The sequence below is a fragment of the Epinephelus lanceolatus genome, chromosome 4, assembly GCF_041903045.1.
Source record: "Epinephelus lanceolatus isolate andai-2023 chromosome 4, ASM4190304v1, whole genome shotgun sequence".
In the NCBI taxonomy this organism is placed as follows: domain Eukaryota; kingdom Metazoa; phylum Chordata; class Actinopteri; order Perciformes; family Serranidae; genus Epinephelus; species Epinephelus lanceolatus.
Genome location: NC_135737.1, coordinates 32862931 through 32875034, shown reverse-complemented (window position 1 = coordinate 32875034; position 12104 = coordinate 32862931). Strand labels below are relative to the sequence as shown.

General features: G+C 41.4%; 1 protein-coding gene across 7 annotated transcripts in view; it reads right to left on the bottom strand.

Annotated features, from left to right (window-relative positions):
* Nucleotides 1-5008: 5008 nt before the first annotated feature.
* Nucleotides 5009-12104, bottom strand: part of arap1 (ArfGAP with RhoGAP domain, ankyrin repeat and PH domain 1) — a 73245-nt gene continuing 66149 nt past the window's right edge. For all 7 annotated transcript variants that reach the window (XM_078167147.1, XM_033632363.2, XM_033632365.2 and 4 more), the window contains one exon: nt 5009-7357. The gene's annotated coding sequence lies outside the window, so the exon portion shown is untranslated. The remainder of the gene's footprint in view (nt 7358-12104) is intronic.

The window sequence follows — 12104 nt, the reverse complement described above, 5'->3', positions numbered from 1 at the left end:
GCTTCCCCTCTCACCTGTACATGTCTCTTCACATCTTTTCAGTCTGCCTGACAGCTGCTTCAATCAACGTGTGCTGCTGAGCTTCAGCACTGATGTTAACAGAGACTAGAAAGAAAAGGCACATGCTGCTTTGGAAACGCATGAACGTCCTGATGCAGCTCGATACCACGAGCACAGCCTGCCTATCTGAGGTATGACATTAAATAAAATACGGTATGACCTCTGACCGTAATACCTTTTATAGTCAAAACGCTGCCAGGATCAACACCTTTGATGTGATCGCTGCTTGCTTGGTGGGTTTCCTTGACAACAAAGGGTAAGATTTCTGAGGCTGAAATGAATTTGTCAAGGTTCAAGAGGGAGAAAAGGTGAAATGAATAGAACTGAACAAACAGGTTTAATCGATTATATCTGCAGAACTTGTCTAAAGCTCATCAGTGGAGGATTAGAAAGTTTTCCGTGGGGTGGCAGCTGATTCTGGCAGGAGGCAAAGTAATTATCCAAATCTGGACTGATGCCTCATGCAGCTAAACACTGCAGGTGGATATAAGAAGGTGCAATGAAGGACACAAGGTATGACCGATAAATATAATTTGCAGGTTAAAATCTACAGTATGCTGGAGAAAAGCAAATGATTAATGAGCGTTGTCGACAATCAAATCTTTTGCTGTTTGCTTAGACCACCAGACAGTAGAAAAGAAAAAGAGATCCAAACCAAGACAATAAGAATTACACAGTAAATGTAATATGTCTTTAAATCAGTGCAATTGACCAGGTATGCAAATACTCAGCTGACATGAATTACTGTATAGGCGAGGGCCAGTAAATGCATCATCTGTGTGTCAGACAGAAACACTATTATCAACAGAAACATTTCTCCCAGCTTATTCCATTTAAAAGCTGCTTATGGTTGCAGTTTTAAAAATTAAACTAAAATTACTGCCCTGAGGTTGTATGCCTCCCCGAATCAGTCAAGCTGCATTTACTGTTCACATCCACGTCTCTCCAGACTCATACGTAGCCGTGGCTGCAGACGATGCTTCAAATATGCATGTTGATGCAAAGCAGCTATAAATTCTAAAACATGGACGCTTCACACATGTATTCAACTTGACAGCAGAGACAGTCTATACAATCAGCACAGTTTCCCCTTCAGTTCCTGAGATATGACGTTGAATTATGGCCAGAAAAGGGTTTTTGCAGAACATTATAATGCCACAGTGAAGTTGACCTTTGACCTTTTGGATATAAAATGCCATCACTTCATCCTGTTAGACATTTCTGTGAAATTTTGTCATAATTAGTGTCTGAATTTTTGAGTTATGGCCCAAAATGTTTTGTGAGGTCACAGTGACCTTTGACCATCAAATTCTGATCAGTTCACTGTTGAGTCCAAGTGGATGTTTGTGCCAAATTTAAAGAAAGTCCCGCAAGGTGTTTCTGAGATACTGTGTTCACAAATCACATACTGACAAACAACCCAAAAATATAATGCCTCGGGCTAAGCTGTCACCAGCGCTGAGGCATAAAAAAATGAATAAATTTGCAGTTTAAATTAATGCTTGTTGAACTGCACAAACTATTTCCAAACATTCCCGAGATAAATCAGCATAAATTCAGAGTTCACAGGCTCCATTGTATCAGACAAAGATAATGATAATAATACATTTTATTTATAGAGTGTTTTTCATGGTACTCAAAGACACTTTACATTTGTTGAAAATGATCACAAAATAGAATACAATAAAGCACACATATTAAAAGCTGCTTTGAAAAGATGAGTTTTGATGACTGATTTGCATCAAGAGAGGTCAGTGCATTCTCGAATATGTTTAGGGGGAGTGTTCCAGAGGGAGGGGGCAGCTATGGAGAAGGCCCTGTCGCCTCAGGTTAGGTGCTAGGTGGTGGAGTCAGGAGATTGGCATCAGAAGAGAGGAGACTGTGGGAAGGAGTGTGGGGGTGGAGCAGGTCAGTGAGGCAGGAGACGGCCTGGTTATGGAGGGCTTTGTGAGTGAGGAGAAGGACTTTGAATTGGATGCGTTGTGGGACAGGGAGCTAGGGGTGATGTGACTGAGGGATCAGGAATGGGTGAGCAGACAGGCAGCAGAGTTCTGGATGTACTGGAGTTTATTTAGGCGTTTGGATGATGTACCATAAAGAAGAAGGAGAGTGATGGGAGGAAAAAGATTTTCTCAATTTAATTTTTAGAGCCCAAACCCCTCATACTTCCCCCTAGATTACAGTAACCTACAGTGAAAATGGAATAAAGGGAAAAAAAACTCACTAAAATGAAATATGTTGATGCAGTATTTGCTGTTGTACCTTCCAGTTTGCAACATAAGTTATCAGAGGTGAAAGAACTATCCAGCTCTTTTACTCTGTTACAAATAATTAAAAAATGTCATTCAAGTAAAGGTACTAACACATTTGTACTTCGTCATTGTTCATTAATGTTGCAGCTGATAAAGGAGCTTATTTTAATTACTTTATACTAGTCCATACCCATTGAGTACAGCATACCATACCATGACTTAGTCATACCAAAAATTAGAAAACCCCCCAAAACATTGGGCCACAGGGGGAGCCACAGTGATCGGGTGCATTTTAGCCATTTGTAAGCATTTTTCTGTTGTTATAGCGCCACCCAGTTGCCAATTAGAGTTAAATTTCTCCAGTCACCTTGAGGCGTCCTGTTCTACACATCTACTAAGTTTAGTAAAAATCGATATGGCGGTTAGGCCTAGATAAGAAATTAGCTCTCTAGCGCCCCCATTTTGTTTGATGGGGTCAATAATGGAGGGGTCCCCTCAGATTATGTGTGGTCATATGCCTACAAAGTTGCGTGGTGATCGGTGAAACCCTTGAGATGTTATACACCTTTATGTGATGAGCCACGCCCTCCGCAATATTCATTGCCTTATAGAAGCTCAGTTTTAGTAAGTTTTCCAACTTTTGCCAAGAGGGAACTTTAGATATTGGTCCCTAGATTATGTTCACCCAGTTTCATGCAGATCGGTCAAACTTCCTAGGAAGAGATCGATTTTAAGTGTTTTTCAAAAAATTCAAAATGGCGGAAAATCTATATAACCGGAAGTTATGGGTTTTTGAGGCAAAATTGTTCCTCATTAGGAGAGGCATCTCTGTGCAAAGTTTCATGTCTCTACGACATACGGGGCATGAGATATGCCCATTCAAATTTTGCAATTTCAATCGGTTGCTATAGCGCCCCCCTTTGACCAATTGATGTAATATTGCTTCATTCACATCCTCCCATGACCCTCTACCACTGTGTCAAATTTCACATAGATTGACAAAGTCAGTGAGGAGAAAAACGTGGAACAGAGACACAGAGAGAGTTTTCGTCATTATATAGTAAGATACTGCTGTGTAGTTTAATCTATAATAATAAATCATCATTTATTAGTGGATTATATTTTGTATTAACCTGAATCTTCAAAGTAATTTAAGTTATTGAATAAATGTGGAGTAAGAAATACAATTTTATCCTGTGTGATGCAGTAGAGTGGAGGTATAAAGTAGCATTAAATGGAAATAGATTAAGTACCTAAAAACTCTATTCAAGTACAGTACTTGAGTAAATGTACATAGTTACCTGCCACCACTGAAACGTATACAAATAGTTGTCATTAATATTGAGAGAGTAGAATATAAACACCTTAACAGTGTATTACAGTGCATACAGACCTGCGAGTCACTTTACTTTTGATAATCCTGCAGTAGTTTTGTTTGTTTGTTGACTAATAGTTTGAGAATGTACTTGAGGTTCACTGTATCTTTGATCAAACAATGGCCTCAGTCTGTCACGATGCACTCAAGCCCACACATGCTTTTCATCACCGACCTGAATCCGGCTGAACTTCATATTAAAGGAGCTTCCACGTACGTCTGCCGATGGGGCGCAGCGTGCAGTGGAAGCCAATTCTAGTGTCACTCACTCACGCTGTTCTTGTTGCTGCTGTGTGCTCCGAGTGGAAATGAGGGAAATTGGCTCACACAGGTGGATGTCCAGATTTCTGTGGGATGCTGCTGTCTGCAATTGTCCCTCCTATTGTTTGTCTGTTTCAGGAGTCGTGGCACACTGTGCTCAATGAAAATGTACATTTTTATTTTTGGGAGCTGGCAGGTGGGCTGGCAAGTCCTAGCAGTTGGCGCGTCCTGCCACCCTGCAGGTCCGCCCCTGAGGCTCACTTCCTCAGTTTGGACTTTATCTCTGCCTTCCATTCGCAGCCCCTCTCTGAACCACACCAATCTGTCGTCATCCCTCGGCTTTACACAACTGCTGCTATGACCTATGTAATAAAGGCTCTTTTGGTGTGTGTGTGTGTGTGTGTGTGTGTGTGTTTAGCCATTCTCCTGTGTGTTCTCCCCCTGGTAGCGCTCCTGTGTGTGTGTGTGAATGGTATAGTGAAGGTCTCCTGTGTGTATGTCCCTTGAGGGGCTCTCCGGTGTGTGTCTCGAGGTACAGAGTGACCCTGATGTGTCAGCTCTGCTTAGAAGAATGAACGGAGAGCTGGTGGACCACCGTGACTCACACACACACACTCACACACAAACAGGAGACCTCCTCAGGGCTCTCCCTATGATCACTGTACCTCCCACACACTCTCTTGACATTTTTCCTCGAAGCACATCTGTAAGCTTCCATTTCATGGCTGTAGCATGACATTGTCATGAAGCCCTCAGGCCTCACAAAACTTTCTGCCCCTATATATTCATGTGTGTAGCCTATGAGCAGTGTGTTGTGTGTGTGTGTTTGTAGCCCAGCTTGTTCTCACAGTTAGCCTGTAGGGCAGATTTGAGTGTGACTGTGTGTGTGTTTGTACATTAATTTCATAAAAGCACTGAAGAAAAACAAGTGGATTACCATGAGGGCAAAGCAGAGCTGCAGGGCATCGACCTTTTAGAAAAACACTTTTTTTTTTTTTTAAAGAGTAAAATATGACTACACACTATAATTATATTCAGAAACACAACATGCACACACACAACTAGCTGAATGTGTTTATTAGAGTTTCAGGGAATCAAAATCAGTAAAACGCAGAGTAACAGAATAAGGAAAGAGGCAGAGAGAGAGAATATACGCTGTTTATAAAAAGTATTCACCACCTTCATACCTTATTGTTTTACTACATTGAATCACTGTTGTGCTACAGAGGTTTGGACAGTGATTGACAAAAATATCTCTACTGACCTCTATAAATGTATCCAGAGTAGTTTAAGATATGAAACAGGAAATAACTGATTAAGTATTCACCCACTGTGGCTGCAGCTAAGTTTGTGAAGAGTAAAGAAAGGTCTAAATTACCCTTGAAAGCGCCGCGAGCTCCACCATGAAAAAAAGTAAAGACAGTGACACAATTGGAAATCTGCCTAGAACAGCTGAGTGTGTAAAAAGGGCACAGACTTAAAAAAAATGTTTGCCAGAGGCTGTGAAACAAAGTGGCATAAGATTGTACTGTCTGATGAGGTTTTAGACCATCATAGTTAATGCTATGATTGTCATAAGCTTCATATCACACATCATTCAACAGGGCTGAAAACTTGCATGCAAACAATTATTTTGTGGTTAAAATTTGTACCTAACGTCTCAAAAAAAGACATCCTTTGTAATTCAATGTTGAAAACAATAAAATATTTAGCACATGGTGGTAAATACTTTCTACAGAGTGTAATCACGTTACTACACAGTGTGGAATCTTCTCTCGACTCCTGCTGAGGTCTGTGCTGGAGGGCACCTAATAACACACATCATACACACACACATCATACACACACACGCACTGCATATACACATTTTTCACACAAACTGTGCCTAAATGTGTTAAAAACAAACATTTAGCTGAACGTCATGGTGTCTCACCAGCAGAGGCGGAGCTCTCTACAGCACAGCATCTAGCGTCCTCTGCTGTCCAAATAAATAAGAAGTCTTTAAAACAGGGGAAACCTACAGGTGGTGAAGAGCTCGTAAGGCAGCTGCTGACAGGTTAATACAGTTAATACAGATTGTTTCATGGCTCCCCTTTCGACAAAATATATACAAGTGTGGACCCTAGTGGAAAGGATGATAGATTACAGTGCCCTTACAGTTTCTAATTGTGCTGACAGATGTATCGAAGCACCTCTGTGCCCTGTGCTGACCAACAAACTATAATAATATGCCGCTGCAAAGATAGTTGTGCATAACAAAAAAGACAGTGACTAATGCATAATCTAAAACTTCATAAATACTACTGGTTAATGACAAAACTGCCCAGGTATGTACTGTACATCTAAGCATCACAGGGTTTAGAAATGGATCTACAGAGAGGAGGCAGTGTGAGGACTGTGTGAGGACAAGAAGGGGCACAGACAAGACAAGACTTTGTTTTGTATAAACTGACATGGTTTGTCATGTGACTCAGTGAGGGTGCACTGAGTTTATATGATTCTAGTAAGGGACAAGAGTAAATCAAGTGCTTCTCACAGCTCTCGTTCCTTCACTCCCCAAACACACGTACACATATCCACACATACCGTATACACACTGGTGCACAAATGCAGACAAATGGACATACAGTTTTGCACAGTACAGTACAGGCAAAGGTCCTGCGGCGTAACAGACACAGATCCATCACAAGCCATCCCACAGCTCTTCCTCTCAGTCCCGGTCTCGGTCCCTGTGGAGCAAACTCTGGGCAGAATCAGGTCACCGTCTCCTATGACATCAGCTTTGCTTACAATAGCAATTATTTAATTTTGAATGGCAGGATCATCCCGACGGTTCTCTGAGCAATAGTACAGCAAGACAGCTGAAAGCATCACAAAATTATAAATCAGATTCAGCTACGACTGCAAGTCAATAAACTTTAATCTATTTAAAAAAATGCTAAGCACTCCATGCTTGTGCCTCGAGTAACACCACTAAGTCTTTTCTGAAATACGTTAAAGGAAATGAAGGTTTCTCTCAGCATGTCTTTCATGCTTCCGTCCCATAATGCAATGCAGTGACTAAGTCACATGCCACTGATCTTGGCGCTCGTCAAGTTGGAGGCGAGTGATTGTAGTCCATCAAACTATCACTCCTTTGTTTTTGAATGCCACAGCTCCCAGCTGCTTCGACTGTACATCAAGTAAGATTCATTTGTGCAGGGAGGCCAGTGTTGGTTATATTATACATGTGATCCTGTTTGTCCGTGTACTTTTGGTCCAGTTCATATTTAAAGGAGCAGATGGCAGTGTAATCCACATACAGTATGAGTGTCTGGGCTTTCTGAGTGTCTGTCATTCTGGTCCTTACAGTCGCAGAATAATGATGCCACTGGAATGTTCAGAGATCATCTGAGGTCGACCATTCGCCCTTTAAAGAACAGAAATTCATAGATTTAGCCATTCAGACTTTTTAATTCCTAAATATTTGTAAACGTTCTTTTCATCATCACAGCAGACTGAAACCACATCGTCAACCTAACATGTAGCTTACACCTTAACAAGGTACTCCTAATACCAGACACTGTTAAAACCAGTTTCATAGCATCTTTCCCTGAGAGGTCAGTCTTCAAATTTTCAGCCAGAGTCCAAATGTCTCGGAGCCATGGCAACCAGATATGAGGCTGCTGATAAGATGTGGACTCAGTAAGCTGCGGTCAGGAGAGCAGATACACAGACTGACAGATAAAACAACAAATCAACCAAATGCTTTATCTTTTATTCCAACTTTATGATGTGTAGTTAATACAGTATTTGGACATACTACTGGGGCTGCATCATTTTGTTTTTTTAATGCCGATTAATATGTTCATTATTTTTTTAGATTGATCCATTCATCATTTCATTTGTAAAATGTCAGGTGCCCATCTGGCAGCTTTGAAGTCCCCCTCCTTATACTAATATTTTTTTACCATGGGTTTCCCATTTAGTAGTTAAAAACAATCTAAAAAGAAGCTGGAAGCACACTGACTCTTTTTCCCTCACTGAAAAATCTGCTTGCCATATACAGTACAGGCCAAAAGTTTGGACACACCTTCTCATTCAATGCGTTTTCTTTATTTTCATGACTATTTACATTGTAGATTCTCACTGAAGGCATCAAAACTATGAATGAACACATGTGGAGTTATGTACTTAACAAAAAAAGGTGAAATAACTGAAAACATGTTTTATATTCTAGTTTCTTCAAAATAGCCACCCTTTGCTCTGATTATTGCTTTGCACACTCTTGGCATTCTCTCGATGAGCTTCAAGAGGTAGTCACCTGAAATGGTTTTCCAACAGTCTTGAAGGAGTTCCCAGAGGTGTTTAGCACTTGTTGGCCCCTTTGCCTTCACTCTGCGGTCCAGCTCACCCCAAACCATCTCCATTGGGTTCAGGTCCGGTGACTGTGGAGGCCAGGTCATCTGCCGCAGCACTCCATCACTCTCCTTCTTGGTCAAATAGCCCTTACACAGCCTGGAGGTGTGTTTGGGGTCATTGTCCTGTTGAAAAATAAATGATCGTCCAACTAAACGCAAACCGGATGGGATGGCATGTCGCTGCAGGATGCTGTGGTAGCCATGCTGGTTCAGTGTGCCTTCAATTTTGAATAAATCCCCAACAGTGTCACCAGCAAAACACCCCCACACCATCACGCCTCCTCCTCCATGCTTCACAGTGGGAACCAGGCATGTGGAATCCATCCGTTCACCTTTTCTGCGTCTCACAAAGACACGGCGGTTGGAACCAAAGATCTCAAATTTGGACTCATCAGACCAAAGCACAGATTTCCACTGGTCTAATGTCCATTCCTTGTGTTTCTTGGCCCAAACAAATCTCTTCTGCTTGTTGCCTCTCCTTAGCAGTGGTTTCCTAGCAGCTATTTGACCATGAAGGCCTGATTGGCGCAGTCTCCTCTTAACAGTTGTTCTAGAGATGGGTCTGCTGCTAGAACTCTGTGTGGCATTCATCTGGTCTCTGATCTGAGCTGCTGTTAACTTGCCATTTCTGAGGCTGGTGACTCGGATGAACTTATCCTCAGAAGCAGAGGTGACTCTTGGTCTTCCTTTCCTGGGTCGGTCCTCATGTGTGCCAGTTTCGTTGTAGCGCTTGATGGTTTTTGCGACTCCACTTGGGGACACATTTAAAGTTTTTGCAATTTTCCGGACTGACTGACCTTCATTTCTTAAAGTAATGATGGCCACTCGTTTTTCTTTAGTTAGCTGATTGGTTCTTGCCATAATATGAATTTTAACAGTTGTCCAATAGGGCTGTCGGCTGTGTATTAACCTGACTTCTGCACAACACAACTGATGGTCCCAACTCCATTGATAAAGCAAGAAATTCCACTAATTAACCCTGATAAGGCACACCTGTGAAGTGGAAACCATTTCAGGTGACTACCTCTTGAAGCTCATGGAGAGAATGCCAAGAGTGTGCAAAGCAGTAATCAGAGCAAAGGGTGGCTATTTTGAAGAAACTAGAATATCAAACATGTTTTCAGTTATTTCACCTTTTTTTGTTAAGTACATAACTCCACATGTGTTCATTCATAGTTTTGATGCCTTCAGTGAGAATCTACAATGTAAACAGTCATGAAAATAAAGAAAACGCATTGAATGAGAAGGTGTGTCCAAACTTTTGGCCTGTACTGTATGTTTGAGCTTCAGTCAGATTCAAAGTCAGATGTGCACCAAAATTGGCGACTAGCAGATGAATCAGAAAGGTAAGTGCAGTAAGCATCTTTTATTTGTTAGTGTTTTTGGTTAGCTTGTAGGCTAACTGGCAGTGGCTAACCCAGCACTAATTGTTGTACAACATACAATAATATCTGCTACGATAGGGTTTGTCAAAACTTTAGCTATGCTGAAGCAAACTCTGCTCTCTGTTAGGGATGGCCAATATTAAAGGGAAATTTCAGTTTATTTCAACCCGTCTCCTATCTTCCTAAATTTGTTTCAAGTGACTAGTGACATAGAAATAATAGTTAGCATGTTAGCCGTTAGCCTAGATACAGCCATAGTCAGACCTGTTTAAACGTAATTGAACGGGCATCCTTTCAAGTGCAAAGTTAGTCCACTAAACAAGCTTTTTCTCCACAAAGACCGCCTCATATCGTTAGGATAAATGTCAGAGAACATATAGAAAATGACATGTAAACGTGTTGTCTTACTTTACCGGTGTGGTGCCATGTTTGTTGTTTACCATTTAGCTAAGGCTGCAACCGGTCCCATTCCTTGCAACAGAGGTATTCCTCTTCTGTGGGCACTGGGGTACAGCATTCACAGGTAACGTTACACCACCAAGCTCCAGAGCTAAAGCCTTCCAGCAGCCATTCCTCCTCTGTCGTCCTCTACCTGTTGTGCCTCTCTCTCTCTCCTCCTCCGTTCTTCAATTTCACAAAGCTCTTCGTCAGTATATTCTGGCTCAAATAAATAAGGGCGGCCATCAAACTCTGCAAAATCAAACTCCTCCTCCACAAAGTCAAAGTCTGGCAAAAAGTCAGCCATTATTCTATAAATCTTTCATAAAATAAATGAATGAACTTTTCAGGCTACTGTCCGGTTCTGCCTTGCAGCTGCTGCGGCTTGTTCTCGCGAGATTTCAGGCACACTATGAGATCGCTGCTTGTTCTCGTGATATTTCGGCCTTTGGGAGGCTTTGGGAAGCAGAGGTAAACGGTAAACACACGGTAAGGTAAGGCAACAACTCTGAAGACCACCTAAATGTGGAATGTTAGTAAATAGGCTTTGCACGTCGAGAGGCGATGCCCGCCCTTATTTATTTGAGCCAGGATACACTGACGAAGAGCTTCGTGAAACTGAAGAATGGAGGAGGAGAGAGAGAGAGAGGCACAACAGGTAACATTAGAAAACGACAGAGGAGGAATGGCTGCTGGAAGGATTTAGCTCTGGAGATTGGTGGTGTAACGTTACCTGTGAATGCTGTGCCCCAATGCCCACAGAAGAGGAATACCTCTGTTGCAAGGAATGGGACCGGTTGCAGCCTTAGCTAAATGGTAAACAACAAACATGGCACCACACCGGTAAGGTAAGACAACACGTTTACATGTCGTTTTCTATATGTTCTCTGACATTTATCCCAATGATATGAGGCGGTCTTTGTGGAGAAAAAGCTTGTTTAGTGGACTAACTTTGCACTTGAAAGGATGCCCGTTCAATTACGTTTTAACAGGTCTGACTATGGCTGTATCTAGGCTAACGGCTAACATGCTAACTATTATTTCTATGTCACTAGTGACTTGAAACAAATTTAGGACGATAGGAGACGGTTTGAAATAAACCGAAATTTCCCTTTAAGATGGTATATACTGTATATTGTCTCACATTTTGGATATCGTAGTATCATGAAATGACATAAATGTTGTTTCTTCCCTTGTGTTAAAGTCTGAATTACAGTAAAGTGATGTAAATGTATCAACTTAACACATTTTCTTTTTGTTTTAACGCTTGCCTAAACCCACTTAGCCGATACATCCACAATGCTGATGATTATTGAATAATCTTGTTGTGTAAATATTTTCTGAAAAAGAAAAAACAGTCACCACTACAACTTTTTTGCATCATTGATATAATTTTCAGGACGTATTGCCCAGCCCTACTCTCTGTACTGACGAGTCCGCTCTGAGCTTGAGGTTTCAGGTTTCCTTGCAAGTGCTGTGTCGACGTCTGTTCCCCATCGATATGTGCTTCTTGAATTAGACGACTGGCTTTCGTATTAGTTACGCACCTAATCTAGCTTGCCGGAGACATGTTTGAATCTTTTTGCACAGATACAAATCAGTACAGTCAAGGTCAGACATTTTAGGGGACATAAATATAAGAAAAACACTATTTGGAGTGGAGGGGGACTTCAAATTGCTTGCTTTGTGAGACTGAGAGCTCAAAACCCGAAAGATATGAGACAAGCAGCACATGCTCACATTTAAGAGGACGGAACAAGCTAATTTTGGGACTTTCTTGCTTGATAAATGATATAAACAATTATTCAATTAGCAAAAACGATTAATTTTTTGTTGCTCACCAGTTGTTTCAACACTATATACTATTCACAGTGCCATTAAAGAGGGACCACATCATCAGTAATCATAGATAGAAAATAGCTGTAATTAAGCA